General features: G+C 36.9%; 1 pseudogene; it reads right to left on the bottom strand.

Moving 5' to 3' along the window:
- Positions 1–1,924: 1,924 nt before the first annotated feature.
- Positions 1,925–16,959, bottom strand: LOC121986822 (annotated as a pseudogene).
- Between the last annotated feature and the right edge of the window lie 521 nt (positions 16,960–17,480).

Genomic DNA, 17,480 nt, shown 5'->3' with positions numbered 1-17,480 from the left:
ATTGACTCATTTGAGCATGGTTATACATTCTTGTGTCCTACTAATCAAGGGGGCCACAGATATTACTTTCGTCATATGGAAGGGATAGATTCCATGTACATCACTCACATCTCTCCGCATAACTTATTACATACCCAGTGATTGACTTTATAGTCCATCTTGTTACAAGTGACGTTTGTCGATACCAAAGTACACGACTCCTTATATAGGGAACCGTAGTGACTTCAAGTCTAAGGACTATTTATACTAATAGTCACTATGAGAATATTTATAATACTTATATAACGATCCATGTAACATTCTCATGGTGAGTTATTTAGTACATATTCTCTAATATATATCCATGTGTCAATCTAATATCTCATATCCATGACTAAATGATAGAAAAATAAAAGAATGGTGGAAGATGTATTTTTATCAACTTTTTAATGAATATTTAGGTGATTTAAGTAGATCAAATGAGCATAGAAATTTAAATTTTTATCTTAGAATTTAAACTTCAGAAGTAGAACAAGCTTTAGATGGGATACACAATGGAAAAGCCATTGGACAAGACGATATTCTGATAGAGGTATGGAAGTGTCTAGAGAAACAAAGTATTGAATGACTTGCAAAATCATTAACATGATATTGGAAATAAAAAAAAATGTCTGATCACCAGAGGATAAGTACTCTAGTTCCTTATATAAGAACAAGGGAGACATACAAAATTATGCAAACTATAAGGGTATTAAACTAATGAGTTATACCATGAAACTTTGGGAAAAAGTAATAGAAAAAATATTAAGGAAGGAGATCACGGTGACCAAAAATTAATTTAGGTTCATGCTTGGAAGGTCCATAATGGAAGTTATACATCTTCTTAGACAATTAATTAAAAATTCAGAAGTAAAACAAGATCAACACATGGTATTCATTGACTTTGAAAAAGCTTATGATAGAGCCCTAAGAAAAATTATATGGAGAATTCTAAAAAAGAGAGGTGTTAGCGTAACATATATTGAACTATTTAAAGATATGTATGAGGATATAATGACTAGAGTAAAGACTTTAGGTGGAGTAACTAAAATATTTCTAATAAAGATAGGGTTACATTGAGGATCAGTTCTAAGTCCTTATTGTTTTACACTAATTATGGATGAATTTAGTGCACACAGTCAAGACACAATACTGTGGTGCATGTTGTTTGTAGATGATGTTCTTTTGGTAGATGAAACACGTGAAGGAGTAAATGCTAAACTAGAATCTTAGTGGGAAACACTATAAGAGAAAGGTTTTAGATAGAATATAGACAGAATATATTGAATTTAAGTTTAGCAATATTAAACATAATGAGACAATTGTTAAGATAGGAGATGATGAGTTTCCGAGAATCGAGAGCTTTAAATATTTAGGATCATTTTTGCAAAATAATGGAGGGATTAGGAAAAATGTCTTACATAGAATACAAGCAGGATGGTTTGGTTGAAATAGAGGAGAGCATCGGGTGTTTTATGTGACCATAAAGTACCTTCAAAACTTAAAGGAAAATTTTATAAAATCATAGTTTGACCTACTATTTTATATGGAGCTGAATGTTGGGCTATGACTCGAGCACATGAGCAGAAGATGAGAGTTACAGAGATAAAGATATTAAGGTGGATGCATGATCATATGAGAATGAGCAAAATAAGAAATGAGAGAATTAGAGAGAAAGTCAGAGTTGCATCTATTGAGAAAAAATTTCGAGAGACACATTTAAAATGGTATGGACATATATTTAGATGACTGATAAAACTATGACAAACATGTATATCAAATAAGAAAAAAAAATTATTTAAATATAGATGATGATATAGTAGAAGATAGAGTTTAATGACGTAAAAGGATCCATATAGCTGACCACCTAATAAAATAATGTTGGGTTGTTATTGTAAAACACCCTTCATGCACTCTGAATGAGACCTGCCCCTGCTTCTTCAATCTTCATACATACACGAGCTTCTTGGTACACTCTCCCTGACCAGCAACGATACCCCTGATCCAGCGTAGTGCTTGTCGGCGGAGCAAATGCAGAGCCCCTCCAGCGCGCAACCATCGGGCTCCACTAACACCTCCCTCCCTGAGAGCCCCAGCACCACGTTTGTCCACTCCGATGAGAATAGCCCCTGACCATCGTACCTTCACAAGCTCCTCCACTTTCTCTCCAAGCTTCTCCTTCACCCCCACGAACCCTACGAGCCTATTTTCCCCTAATGCGGGAGCGCGCTGTACTTGAACAGCTCTAGCTACTCGATCTCCTCCAGCACATCCTCGTGCAGCCATCCCCACCGGATCCCCACCGGGGGTCATTCCAAGGGTAGTAGTAGGCGATGTCGATGTCGATGTCGATGGAGTACTCTGTGGTTTTTCTGAGGTTGGCAGAGGAGGCTCAGACAAAGCGCATGAAGAAGCCGAGATTGAGTTTGATGCCGCAGAGGGCGCCGGTAGGGCTAGCATCGCGTATGCACTTCATGTCAGCAATGAAGGCGGTGGCGTTAACTAAGGGGACGTTGATGGTTGTCTGGTGGTAGAAGAGCCCCCTGAAGCGAGGATCCCAAGCGCATGCCAAGAGGAGGTCGTCTTCACAGTTCTACAAGCACGAACCACGAACGAATGGAAACAGAGTGAAATTAAATTTACCAAAATCACTTTGGCGGAGCTTTTGAGGAATTACATAATAAATTACTCACTGGAAGATTGGATGTCGGAGATTCTAGGAATTAGTTAAATTTAAATTAAATTGAATTCAATTCAATTTATCTGTCGAGATGACCTAAGTTGATAATCTTAGGTTATCAATAGGAGCTAGTTTCTGTTACATGCTGAACGCAGACTGCACAATGGTCGAGCAAACCTAACTTTCGGGTGGTTGAGAGGTCGAGTGGTGGAGACGGTCGAGCGGGTGAGCTATCGACGAGCGACCGGACAAGTAAGCGTACAGCTAAGTGACCAAGTCATAGATCTAGACGAGTGTCTGACCAAGCAGAGCAGTTGATCGGGTAGTGTGGCTGAGTCGCCAAGTGAGCAGAGAAAGTGTACGACCGGACGGGTGTGTAGCCGGACGGGTGAGAGGCTGATCGAGTGAGTGACCGAGTGAGCAAGCGGTTGGATGAGAGTGCAGTCGACCAAGTGAATGACCGAGTGAATGAATAGGTCGAGCTAGTGAGCGGCCAAGCAAGCCAACGATCGATCGAGTATTTGGCCGGTCAGACAGAAAATCTGACTAGCCGGGTGAGCAAGTGATTGGGCGAGCGAACGGACGGCTAGGCGGCCAGAGAGACCCAGTGACTAAGCGGGTGGCTGAGTGAGCAAATGGAAGGCTAGGCGGGTAGAGAGGTCAAGCAGCCGAGCGGGCGGTTGAGTGAGCGAATGGACGGCTGGGCGAGCACAAAGGCTGAGCGGGCGAATGAACTATGGCCTACAATAGTCATAGTTTCCTTGAAACAGATTTGCCCTACCTCCGACTATGCTTTGAGATTTACTCGAGTCGTCTATTTTCCAGAATACACGGTTAACCGTGATTCCCACCAAGAACTGGTGGTCACGCTAAACTGAGAGGTACCCGACTGCTATCATGGGCACTCTGCCAAGCAAAAGTTGCACGATAAAGGAGAAGGGGAACAGAGGTGGAGAGCTTCTGCTTCTTGTGTGCATAACCTTTTTTCCTAATGATCGCAGCCTCCTTATATAGGAGCTCAGACCAATGGCAACGCCAATGATCAATCAATGATCATTATTCGATAGGATGTGAAACGCCAACGTTTCATTCGATCGTTTAAATTCTACATTAATCTTAATTTAATGCATCTATTACACATTTAATTAAGCAACAAAAAGATTTACGTAGCAAAATATTAGTTCTTCCACTTGGGCAAGCTTTACCCGGACCGGTCCGGCATTCGGCGTACGCAGGTCATACTCGCACTCAAATCAATATGATTCAGTGCAATCCGGGTCCTGGATTTGTACCCCCTGTGCACTCATGCATAAGAGAGAGTCTCTCCCCGTGCATTTATTCTCATTTACAATGGAGAGCTTCTTTCCTCTTCTACCTTTTCTCCATTCACATACGTCCAACATGTGAATCTGATCACCCCACCGACACTGTTCTTAAAGGCCATTCCGAGCGAGAGCAGAGTGTTGACGTTCAATTTGGACAAGATGCACTTGCCATTAGTATCCTCATTTTCCTCTGTGAGTTTCTCTATGATTTTGAATGATCGATGGATTAGTATAATGAATGCATCAAAGATGAGTTATATATGTTCCGTAAGATGAACGGACGGATATCCCCACCGGAGGTGCTGGTGGAGGTGATGACGACAGTGGGCTAGGCGCGTAAGCCAATGAAGTCGTTGAGGCCGGTGCCGGGGGCGGAGATGGGAAGCTTGAAGTCGTCGCGGTAGATGACTTTGGCTTGGGAAGGGTACCAGATGTTGTCGCTATAGGGGGCGGCGGTGGTGAAGGAGGAGATCGAGTTCTCGAATGCGACGTCGGGGATGACTTTGTTCTTGATAGATCGCTTGAACATCGACTCCAATTGGAGCGTCACCTATTTCATAGTAACAAGCGAAGCTTATTAATAATATTATTTATTTTATTATTATTAAAATATTTAATATAAATAAATTAAAAAAACTTTTAGCAAATTAATTTTGATTCAATGGTAATTTACCAAAAGACGTACGTAGAATATAAAAATTACCAAAAGGCGTATCGTAGTTGTGTATTTACCAAAGAACGTAGATAGAATGATGTGGAATTCCCATTTTAACCCTCCCGCCAATCTCCTCTCCTCAGTCATGATTTTCTAGGCATCTGAACCATATTTTGAATAATAATTTTGATTTAAAAATAATAGAAATGGTGATGGAGTGATCATTTTTCTCCCTCCCTCTCTCAGCTCATGCATGTCTCACCGCTCTTCATATCTCTCCAATTGCAGCTTTATTTTAGTGGCGAAATCGTCATCCCACTCAAACCCTAACTATCTTCGTGTGTCCCTCAGGCAGTATCAAGCATTCCCACCTATAAATCCACAATAATCGCAACTCTACAATGAAGGATTTTAGAATTTCCGACAATATTATCCTTTCACAATGGCGCAAAGAAGTGGATCGGGTGTATCATCCTCTCTACTTCAATTATGTGTAAAGGTATCACCTTAGAAACTCTCTGATTTTGAAAAGCTCAATGAGTTTGATTAAAAAAGTTTTAATTTTTTTTATAAATTATTGGGTTTAGTTGATGTTGGGCAAAAACTACATTGGAACAATGTCTTAGGTCACTTTAAAAAAAATTTTCAAGCATTCACAAATAAAGGAAAGCATCATGGATCTGTTATTTTATATGATCGACACGTAGCGCTGATCAAATAATCACCCTTTAGTATTTTTTTTTGACATACAAGATATGCAGCATATCTGTGGTATATTGGCCAATATATTTCGAAATTGGGATTCAAGTACTCAAACCTTTAGATTCTCAGGTACAACTTATAATTGTCAATTTTAATCACAAAGTAGTTGTATAGTAAAATAAAATACTTTGAAAAGGTTAATATTTTAGTCAGCTAATGCCCTTGATAGTGGGATATCAAGTCCAATGTGGGCCTGATATGATACCAAATCAGGCCTAACCTGGGCATGATATAATATCATATCAGGCCCAACATGGGCCTAATACGATCCCATATCAGGTCTAACGTGGGTATGATATGTTATCATATCAGGTCCACCGTGGGCCTAATACTTATGTATCTATTCATAGAAGTCAATTAATCATTTAACTTGTTTAGGTGTTCTGGTTGCCTTCACAAGAAGAGATGTTTAATCATTGATGCCTACAAGAAGTCAATTAATCATTGCTGCTTTGATTCCAATCAATTCAACTAAACCATCCTGTGACCTCTTTCAAACTTACTTCTCAAATAAAAAAGAAGCTACCAGATCAAGAATTGAGGAGTTGCTTAAATTTTATGTCAATCGCGTTGAAGAAGAATATGATGTTGTATTATTTTGCAAATTCTACATTTCATATATATTTGTTTGTGTCTTATTTCTTCTAGTACATATAAGGTCCCTTTATGTCTTATAGATATAGTAGATGATTTTGAGAATCTTGTTAGATTCAATTGGGTTAAGCCATCCATGAATTTATGGCTCTACAATTACCTAAGATTAGGGACATATTTTAATCAACTCAAATAATACATTCCAACACCAACCTCCCTTCCTAAAGGGATTTGCTAGTCTTTTGGCAATGAGTTTATATTTGATGTTAAATTTAACAATATTTTACGAACATGTATGAATAGCTAACACTTGTGATAATGAATCAGGCATGGGTTTTGGAACATGTTCCAATCCAAAAATCATATAAAATTGAAGGAGCAAGAATAAATAAGTGGAGGAATATTCCTTCACATATTAGTAAGGTGAGAGATTTGTTTGATTGAGTCTCATCTGAAGAGGTAAATTTTGAATACTGTGATTTAAGTTAAGTTAAAATTCTTTTTTTAACATATGTTTTAATAATTTGATAGGTTATGATTGAACTAGTCCCTACCTAATATGACAAATCATGGGTTGAGAACCTTGTTGGCGTTGATGGCATTCCACGTCCAATGGAGACATCACAATTTGAAGGCAATGAAGAAGGAAGCCAAAGTAATAAGGAATGTTGTAACTACATTATTCGAGCAAATAGAATTAAGGAGCTAACAATGGAGAACATGCATTTGAATGATAGGGTGAAAGAATTACTTGAAATAATAGAAAATAAAGGCATGCAATCTCAATCAAGCGAGCCTGTAGACGATCCTCAATGTGAACCAGTAGCTTTTGGAACAAGAAGTACGAGAGGACGTGACATAAGTCGCTATGATTATAGGGATACTCCAATTGATAGTCCATTGTGGCTCCATATTTTACCTAAAAGACAACGGAGAAATATACAAATATGCGAGCCTATGGAGAACGTTTCAAGAGAAGTAGAGGGTAAAAATTTTGTAAAAGAACCTGATGTTATGGAGAAGAGGAAAGGAAAAATTGATGTGGATGATATGGAATAAGAAAGAGACATCGTCACATTAATGGAAGGCAATTCTGAAGAAGAGACAGAGAATGATGCGACTAAGATTGTCAAACATAATAAAATGAGGAAACAAACCATTACTGTAAGTCTGTATTTGCATTATTTTATAGTATTTTGTTTGATTTAATGTATTATTTAAATTTCTTTTATGTTGATGGGCATAGTTTGTGAAGAATCAATTTAAGACTTTGAAGAAGAAAAAACAAGACGAAGATGTGGCGTACTTAAAAGAGTTGGAGAACCTAAAGTATGTGAATTACATAGTTGATTTAATTTATTGATAAATCAAGACAATTATATGCTTCTCTAATTTAGATAATTATATGGTTCTCTAATTTAATTTTGTGATTTATAATCATTGATTTACTTTGTAGGTTTACAAATGAATTAGTTTGGGAGGAATCACCCTTTGGTTTAAATGTGTATTCCTTCTTATCTGGTGTGAATGGAGAGATGTTGACAAAAGGGGAGGTAATTGACATGTATTATAAAATTCTATTTAGGGGGGTATCCTCGTCTGGTAGGACATACAACAAGTCTATATATTGTTCAACTCTCTTCACAGTAAGGAATCTATTTGAATACATTTTATTATTTGGTTAAGTATGCATGACTTTGCATATTTATAGTCATCAATAAAATCCTCAAGCAAGTTTGCCTTGCAACAAGTGATAAAGACAGATATAGAAGATGAAGAGTTTAGGTATATTTTTATACCTTTGTGTAGTGATAATGCATACTTTCACTTGTTGACGGTGGATACCAAATCAATGATATTCAATCATTACAATTCTCTAGCAAGTGGAAGTAAATCTAAATATGAATTTGAAGCAGCGGTGAGCATCCAATATTCATATGTATGTTTGTAATGTAATATAAATGCTAGTTGATGTAAAATTTTAATTTCCTATTCAATCTTACAGGTATCAAATTTAAAACTATATAGTCGTGAGCACCTTGTTGCTATTGATCTAAAATTTAAAAGGTATCACCCCTTCGATCAATTAGTGTCTCGCACAATATAATGTCTACAACAAGAAGCCAGGTAAGTCGAGCAAAGAGTGAGAATAGAAAATATTGAAATTATTGATATAAAATATTGAATATTAAATTGGTGATGTTATTTACAGCATTGACTATAGCTTCTTTGTGATGCAATACATTCAATGTCTTCTATACGATCTGAAGATAGACTTCAAATATGGAGACATGAAAAAAATTAGAATTGATGTAATTGTATCAATTTTGAGGGATAAGTTTTACAAAACATCGGATTAAATATCCATATTGTTGTAAGCCAAAAAGTTGGTAGGTAATATAAAGGTAAAATTACGTAATGTTGTTAGTTTTATATCTTTGTATGTAGTATTTGTTATTTAATATAGTGGTATGTATAATATAGAAAAGTATACTAAACTATCACAGGAATAATAATACTATTGCATAGTGAACTAAAAATCATAATATTCAAATTGTCATGCTGGTGCTAATCAGTGAAAAGAGACATAACTTATATAACTTATACTGCATACCATATCTATCTTCTAAAAACTAAAAAATTTGTAACGGTTGGGATTTTTCAGAAATCTAAATAGGCTAGGTCTGCCACTAGGTTTCAAGTCTATAAGATCTACTTCGAAATATGAATTAGGCATGTAATTTTGGAACTCCAAAGTAACTAAGTTATGAGTAAAAAAATGGTTGTTATCCCCGTAACTCCAAGGTTCACATGTTCTGTACCAACTAGGAAGGAACTTCATTTGTAGTGGTTATAACTAAGACCATATATAGCTTCTCCTCTCTCAAACCTTTATAGGGAATGTGCATTTAAATAAATCCAAGTATCGTAGGGTCATTAGTGGATTTTGATCAAAATCGACTGATGGACCTAAACAAATTACACATATTTCAAGTCTTGTGAGTTTTTAGTAGTGCAAGGACTCTAACAGTGTTATTCATTACTGATTTAAAGCTCTTTAGAGGTGATCGAACGTTGCAAAAAAATTTAGCCTCTTTTTGGGCGTGATATGGAATACTATCAGGCCTAATGTGGACCTAATATGGTAAATATCAGGCCCAAATTGGGCATGAAATGATTTCATATCAGGTCCAACGTGGGCCTGATAGGTTTCTAAAACTTGAGACCACATCTCTCTTCTATAAACTAAAAACTTGCTACGTGTTGTGAATTAGTATAGAAATTCCAATAGGTTAGGTCTAATAATGGATTTTAAGTTTACAGCGTGGGATATGAAGTTTCTAATAGTATTGTAACATAGCTTTAATCTCTAACTAAGTTTTGTCTTAAAAATAAATTGGTGGTTGTTATTTTTGTAACTTAAATGGTGTTCAAAAAATCATTTATTTTAATTTGTTAACTTTTAAGTTATTTATTTTCTATTTAATCCCTTTTTTATTATAAAATTATATTTTATATTTTATTTATATATTTCATTTCATTATATAATTTTTAATGAACACCATTTAAAACTTAGTTAGAGATTAAGTTATTTATTTTCTATTTAATCCCTTTTAGAGATACGCCGAGTGCTTGCTGCCGCCCAGTCGATCCATCGTGAATATCCACCACCAAGAACAAAAGCTCCAAACTTTACCAAGAAACAGAATTACTTCTTACCATTTATTGAAGAATTTCCCACCTAGAATTCCACCCAGCATCGTTCTTCTCCCCCTTCTATGCCTCACTCCCCCTGCTCTCTGTTTCACAACTCCTACGGCGAAATGTGAAAGTAATTGATGGCCGGAAGAGTACAGAAAAAGAAGGAAACAGATAACGAGGAGACGAAAAAAGGCTACCTGTGCACCCACAGAACAAGCAAAGATGGTAATGGGGTGGCGGTGAGCTGTGAAAGAATTTCTGAAGAAATTAAACGGAGCAGTGGAAGCGGGCGGCAGAAGGGAGGAGGCAGGGCAAAGAAGGGGCGACGGGTTTAGGGCTTGGATCAAGAAGGTAAAGGGGCGGAATACGGCGGCAACAAATTTCGGAGAGAGGGAAAGAAAAAACGTCGCGGTAAAAAATGGCGAAGGGGAAAAAGCGGCGAAAGAAAGAAACAACGGCATTCAACAACACTTAATAGACAACGATTTTTAAAAACTATTGTCGTAATCCCAGAAAAAAGCACACATAGACAACAGTTTTAAAAAACTGTTGTCGTAGCCTTTAAAAACCGTTGTCGTAGCCCCAAAAAAATATAAATAGACAACGGTTTTTAAAAACCGTTGTCATAGGCCAAAAAAATTGCTAAAAGACAACGGTTTTTGATAAAACCGTTGTTAAAAGGCAAAAAGATAATCATTTGGTATAAAATCGTTGTCGTTTGAGTGTTGTTGAATGAGGTTTTTCTTGTAGTGCACCTAAGGTTCCTGCCCCCTAGAACTTAGGGTTACCTCCCCCTAGGATTTTTCACCTGCCTAACAACAAGTAGGATTTTCCATCACCTAGGATTACCGTCCCCTAGGACCTAGGGTTACCTCTCCCTAGGGTTTTTCACCTGCCTAGAATCTACTTGGACTTTTTCCTAAGACAACTTAGGACTTTCCTGCAAGCTCAATCAATCTTGTTATATCACAAGACACCTTAATTTGGGCCCTTTGTCATAATCAAAACTTAGGTTCGATCATCTGATGCTCCCTGCGCCAACATGTTAGGCCTGATATGATACCATATCATGCCCACGATGAGGCTGAAATTTTTTGCAACGTTCGATCACCTCTAAAGAGCTTTAAACCTATAATGGATAGCACCATTGGAGTCCTTGCGATACCAGAAACTCACAAGACTTGAAATATGTGCAATTAGATGTGCCTAAGTCCATCAGTGGGTTTTGACCAAAACTCACTAATGACCCTACGGTACTTCAATTTCTTTAAATTCACATTCCCTACGAAGGTTTGAGAGAGGAAAAGTTATATATGGTGTCAAAACTTAGTTATAACCACTACAAATAAAGTTCTTGCTAAGTTCTAGTTAGCATGGAACAGTGCACCTAATTTTTATTCAATGAACAGCAACCGGTGTCCTATTTTATTTTTCAAACACAACAATAATCATTTTATTTAAGTCATAACTTATTTATAGTTTAAAACAAATTTACATGACTTTGAAATTTCCAACCTCAACTTGTTGAATTGAAATGCACAGTTGGACTTTGAATATTTCTGAATATTCACAACTGCTAGCACATTTTTATTTTACAAAATAGAGATATGGTGTGAAGTATTAGTTTTGCCTTGCTGGGATTGGTTTACACTTCGCATATCATAGATAGCAATGTATTAAAAAAATAAATACTACAAATAAAGATATAATAATAACATCACTTTGTATAACTATTTTTCTTACAATTCTATGGATGTACTGCATACAAAATATATGGATCCACTCCTCCTGGTTACAACTATATAAATCAAGTAGAATATTCCTTTATACATATGCAAGTAAGTCAAAAGCCAGGGGATGGAGACATTCTACAAGTCCTTTGATTATGGCCCAGTTGTTTGCATCGTCTGCATTTGATTTTTACCTTCCCATTATGTTTTGACTCCATTCGTGCCTTCTTTCACCTTCTTGGCTACACAAGGCTACAAGGACATATAATTATAATATTGTTTACGCCCCTAGGCCAAAATTCCTTGCTTTGATAGGGATAAATACAATTCATGTATGTCACATTCCAATTCTGTGAATGAAAATAATACTCATAATATGGGAGTATATCCATGTTCCGATGAATGATGACAGCAATAACATATGAGCAAGGCAGTCCTGAAATTTGAAACTCCCTATAGTTATAATATTTTTTCCAAATCAACAAGGAATGAAGTACCACATGTCTCTACTTCCATTTCAGATTGAGAGTAGGGGTGGACTTTATATCGTCTAGCTTTCTCTCTCCTTGAATCCATTTCTTTATTAGCATGAGGTGTCAAAGCAACATACCATTTTGAGACTTCCTCCCTACAGTTAAAGAACCATTGAGCTACCTTTTTTCTAGTATTATCAATTAACATGTTTATGGGAAGTTCATGTGTATGCTTGAACAATGCATTTAAACTCTACACAATTGATAGTTAGCATTGTGTTCCTTCTCCCGCTAAAGTGTGCATTAGCCCATGTTTTAGGGTCAATGTTCTAAACCCACTTATGGACATCTAGATGTTTTTCAAGCATGGACTACATTATGAGATCATATTGGAGTGTTGTGTTTGCTCGAGCTGCTGCCCAAAACAAGCCTAAACCTGAACTACTGTCAATAACTGTTACCATATTACAACATATGTGGTGGTAACAGAAAGCATAATGGGTGGTTGGGTAGACTTTCATAACTGTTGATATAATGTCACAATGTCTATCTGATACTATGATCATTGATTGTGCATCAATAGCAAAGAATCTCTTCATATGATCTAAAAACCACTCCCAGGCAAACCCACATTCAACTTCAGCGATTCCAAGGCTACTGGGAGGACATTGTCATTAGCATCAATTGTTGTAGTCATCAACAACACACCCGAATACTTCCCTCTTATATATGTGGCATCAATTCTGATCAATTTGTAAAGATAAGACCTGAATACTCTTCGACAAGCTCCAAAACTCCAAAAACAACACTGGAACTAATTTTCGCCATTCTTGTGTAGTGTTATATAGGTTTCAGGATCCTTGACTCTTAACTCACGTAGATATAGTGGAAGATCTCTATAAGTTTGGTCATAATCTCCAACAACATTCTTCATCGCTTTCTCTTGAGCTATCTATACTTTTCTATATGATATGGTCACTCCAAACCTAGCTTTTATATCAGATATAATCATACTTGGTTTATACGGTTCATTAGCAACAAATTACTCTTAAACAAAAGATGCTACAAAGGAGGAAGAGCATGCTTGATGATCAGCACTTTCCCTAATGGTGCCACATTGGTGTTCCTTTACATATTTCGTAACAGTGAACTTGACATCTCTCTAACCAACTCTCTATGTACATGGTTGATTGAAGCAAACGGCTTTTATTTTATTTTTCTGGGTGTCAACTAGGTTATATCTCATATGTTTAATCATGGCATGTTTCACAAGTGCATTCTTAAACTCTTGTCGAGATGGAAAAATTTGGCCAACACAAAATTCATGCTCATATGTTGCCTTTTCAATTGGCCTTTGGAGCAATCGAGAATTTAGAATATATGGATCATCAGCTATTGGGAACTCCTCCTCTAAGTCACTGTATTACTCTGGAGGAATTTCATATTGTTCAATCTGCATATCATCATCTAAGAATTCTTGTACATTTGTATTGCATTATAATTCCTCTCCAATTTGGGTATAATATCCTTCTTCCTCACTCTAAGTAGGCTCAAAGTAATTACCAAGTGTTGTATAAGGATTCAGAACCTCTTTTTCTAGAATACTTGCTTCTTCATTTAGATCAAATGTCAAATTGTTACTTATATTTCTATTTGTGTTCTACACACCACTATACTCCGAAGACGATGAAATATTTTTTCTAGATAATTCTCCTACATTAGCTCCATGTTCAATGTAAGAATTTGCATCAAGCGTATTTCATATCTCAAAGAGAATTTCTTCAATTACATGATCGTCCCTGATAAATAAATTATAAACTAATTTAGCAAACTTTCAACTACATAATCAAGTATTGTTGTACATACTAATTTAGCAAAGACCAAGTATATGGTGTGTATATTAGATTTCCATAATTTATCAGTGGTTGTGACATAATCCGACTAATATGGACCTAGGATTTTTATAATTTTGCATAATTTCAACCACTAGGAAGGGTTGAGCGAGGAAAAAGGTATATATGGTGTAAAAGAAAAGTTTTAACCAAAGATCATGTTAGACCTGATATAATCCCATATCAGGCCTGCATTGAAGTAGAAACTTCTCATAACGTTGGGCCACCACTGAGAGGTCTAAATAAGAAATGGATAGCACAACACGTTAAATGGGTATAATCAAACAAGTTTAGGTCCATAAGTGGGTTTTGGTCAAAACACATTGATGGACCTACGGTAATTGGATTTATTTGCAGATTCCCAATCACTATGAAGGGTTGAGCGAGGAGAAGGTAGATATGGTATCAAATAAAAATTTTAATCAAAGAAGAAAGTGGGTCTGATATGATCACATATTAGGCCCAACGTGTTGATACCTATCATTTCAACCTAACATGCATGCAAGGTCTAGCTAAAATCTAGCATCACAGTGGAGCACGTTACAAATTGATTAAGTATTGGAGGACATCATATTGCAGGTGTTGTTGAATATTTTTTCCTGACACATCCAATGAAACCATAAACATAATTTTTGTCATCACCCTTTGCTACCAAACTGTAGTTTTTTTATATTACAATCCTATTTTATAGTAGTAAATTTATACATACATCACTAAATCTTTAACTTTATTTTTCTACTAATTTCACTCTTGTTAAAAGTTTGTCCTTCAACGCCGACGTTCTTAACCACTGTTGTCCTTTGAACTCTTCTTTTGAAACTCTTACGACAATATTCCTAAACCCTAACTAGTCTTTTGCAATCCCGCCAAACAGCACGAGAAAGAATGGAAAGCGAAGGAGGTTCATGATCATTTTGTGTTTAAAAGACCAGGCAGAGGGATGGGAGAAAGAGAGTGAGAGGATGTACATCTAAATCATAAAATGATTTTGAATTCGAAATGTGGGTTGGATGCTTGGAAAATAATGATTGAGAAAAGGAGGTTGACAGGAGAGATAAAAGGAAAATTTTATTTTTTTTATCAACACTCTTTGGTATAAACAAAACTACCATACATCTTTTGATAAATACAATATACAAGATACGTCTTTTTGTAAATTACCATAGATTCAACATAATATGTTGTCTGGCATATTCGCCTCGCGTGTGCACAACTAACTGCGTGGGGCACTGAAAGTGATTTGGGCATCCGGAATGAATGTGTTTTATGGAGTCCACACCATTTTCGGACACTCTATACTCAATCGTGCATGAGAGTCATGCGACGAGAGTGTAGGAGCACAATTGGCTCGTGTGTGTATATATATATATTCAATTTTGACTCTTTTAAGTTCATAATTTGGACAACAATTAGCTTTAACCGTTAAAAAAAGAATTGTAAACGAAGACTATTATGCAACCACTAATTGCACATTTATTCTAACTCGTTTTATTTATTTATTTTTAACTTAAAACCCACCTAACAACATTTGATTTTTTTATTAAAATAAAATGACAAAAGAATTCCTTGAAAGGTGGCTAGTTCAAATTAATTTCAACAATTAAAAAATATTATCGAAAATTTTCAGATTAAGAAAAAAAACGTAATCGATTAATTGACATTAAATAATCAATATAGTTTATAAAATAAGACAACTTTTTTTATAGCAGATGTTGCGTTTGTGGTAGCTGTGTATAAATTAAATGGGATAAAATTGACGAGTAATTCTAAATGCATAACTTGTTCAATAATATTTATATTATAATCATATTTCATAACTATTATCCTTATAGAGTAATTATAATTTTATAGTAGTTACAATACAATTCAACTCATTGCTATACTCGTAATTTCATAGCTGTTACACGTAATATAGTCATAATTATAATTCAACTTAATATTATAGCATCTATGATTTATCTTATCTACATAATTGATCAATTAGGTCCAGATGTAATATGTATAATAATAAATCTAAAGGAGTATCCTCTCTTTTATGTTTTGATCATTTATATTAATAATTAATAATTATTCATGATTTATTTTTTTTATATTAGTCAAATAAATGGATAGATATCTAGAATGAATAAATGGTCTTTTTTTTTGCCATGTAAGACTAGAGCTAAGGGTATTAATATTATTTTACTGAGGTAGTTGGAAGCGCTGAATGCCTTCTATATAAAAATTAAAATTAAAATGGGCGTCATTGAAACGGAGGCGCTGTTTTTTTGCCCAATTAAATTTGCAAGTCGACCCTTCGAAATGATAAGAAAACCTTTCTAGATTGATGGATTTGAAAATGAGGGAATGGAATGATAATAAAAAATAGTGTTTAGATTATGAATTTAAGAATGATTACAAGATTTATGGGAATCACTAAACTCATATAACTTGATGGGTTTCATTTCCATTCCTATTCCACCCTACTATCAAATCCATACTCATAGTCATTCTCATCATTTAATCAAACGGCCCCTTAAATTTCTTTCATGGAAAAAGTCAATGAGAGAATTATTAATCACCTGAGAAATAACTCCGAGGACGCCGAGAGAAACCTTCGCCGCCAACAGATCCTGGTCATCCTCGCCGAGGCTGACCCACCTTGGCGTAGTACCCGGTGTCCGCCACCGGCTCAGTGGTGGGCACCACCAGGCGCATCCTCACCACGTACTCGTGCACCGCCGACCCCTTCCCCAACGCCGAGCTGCCGTGGGAGTCGGTGCTGAGCTCACCGTCCGGTTCAACCGGACGGTGCTGATGACCAGCCCCCGGCCGGCCGGTCCGCAGGGGCACGACAGCTTCGGGATGCTGTGGGAGTAGGCGCTGAGGGCCTTCATGTGCTGGCCCTTGGCGGCCGCCACGGACACGGCAGCCTGAAGCTCCTGCTCTGTTCCCGGGTAGGCTACGGAGGCAACGAGGCAGGTGGAGCGGTCGGGGAAGGTGCCGTAGGCGTTGGTGACGGTGCAGTTGGAGTTGCCGGAGCGGCACGTGACCACCGGCCCTGGTGGAGACGCGCGCACTGACATCGCCGCCGCGAGGAGAATGACGGAGGAGAGCAAGGGAAGAAGAAAGGCAGTCGCCGGAGCCATGCTGATCAATTTACTCGATAAGCCACAAACATTGCAGCAAAAAAGGTGAAACCCTTGCCCCCAGGGCCCCCATCGACCGGACCCACGGTCATTGTGAGGGAGGTAAATTACAGCACCTAAGCTAACATAGGACTGACCGGGTGAGATATAGGGATAGGAGATTTATTCCCTCATTACCATTGAGTTTCGACCCAACAACCTCATTGTAGTAATCTCCACCCTATGTCATCTCGGATGACCCACGGGGTCTCAATAAGCCACGAACATGCATCGGCACTTGCTTAGCTTTTATGGGAGTGGCATGCAAAAGGTGAAGCGTTGCGTCCTAAACATGGAGAAAATAAATTACCATGACTAATGGTGACTGATACGTCAAGTGAATATGAGAGTGAGTTACATGAAATACAGAGATTTATATCCGTCAGCACTAAAATTCAACCCTTCAATCTCAAATGGTAAATTTTCATCTACTTACCACGTTATGTCCCCGAGGGCACTTAGGTTTTATAGAAGCAATATGA

Source organism: Zingiber officinale, chromosome 5B, assembly GCF_018446385.1.
Source record: "Zingiber officinale cultivar Zhangliang chromosome 5B, Zo_v1.1, whole genome shotgun sequence".
NCBI classification, from domain to species: Eukaryota; Viridiplantae; Streptophyta; class Magnoliopsida; order Zingiberales; family Zingiberaceae; genus Zingiber; species Zingiber officinale.
Note: the sequence above shows the minus strand (reverse complement) of the source record. Positions and strands in the feature narration are given on the sequence as shown.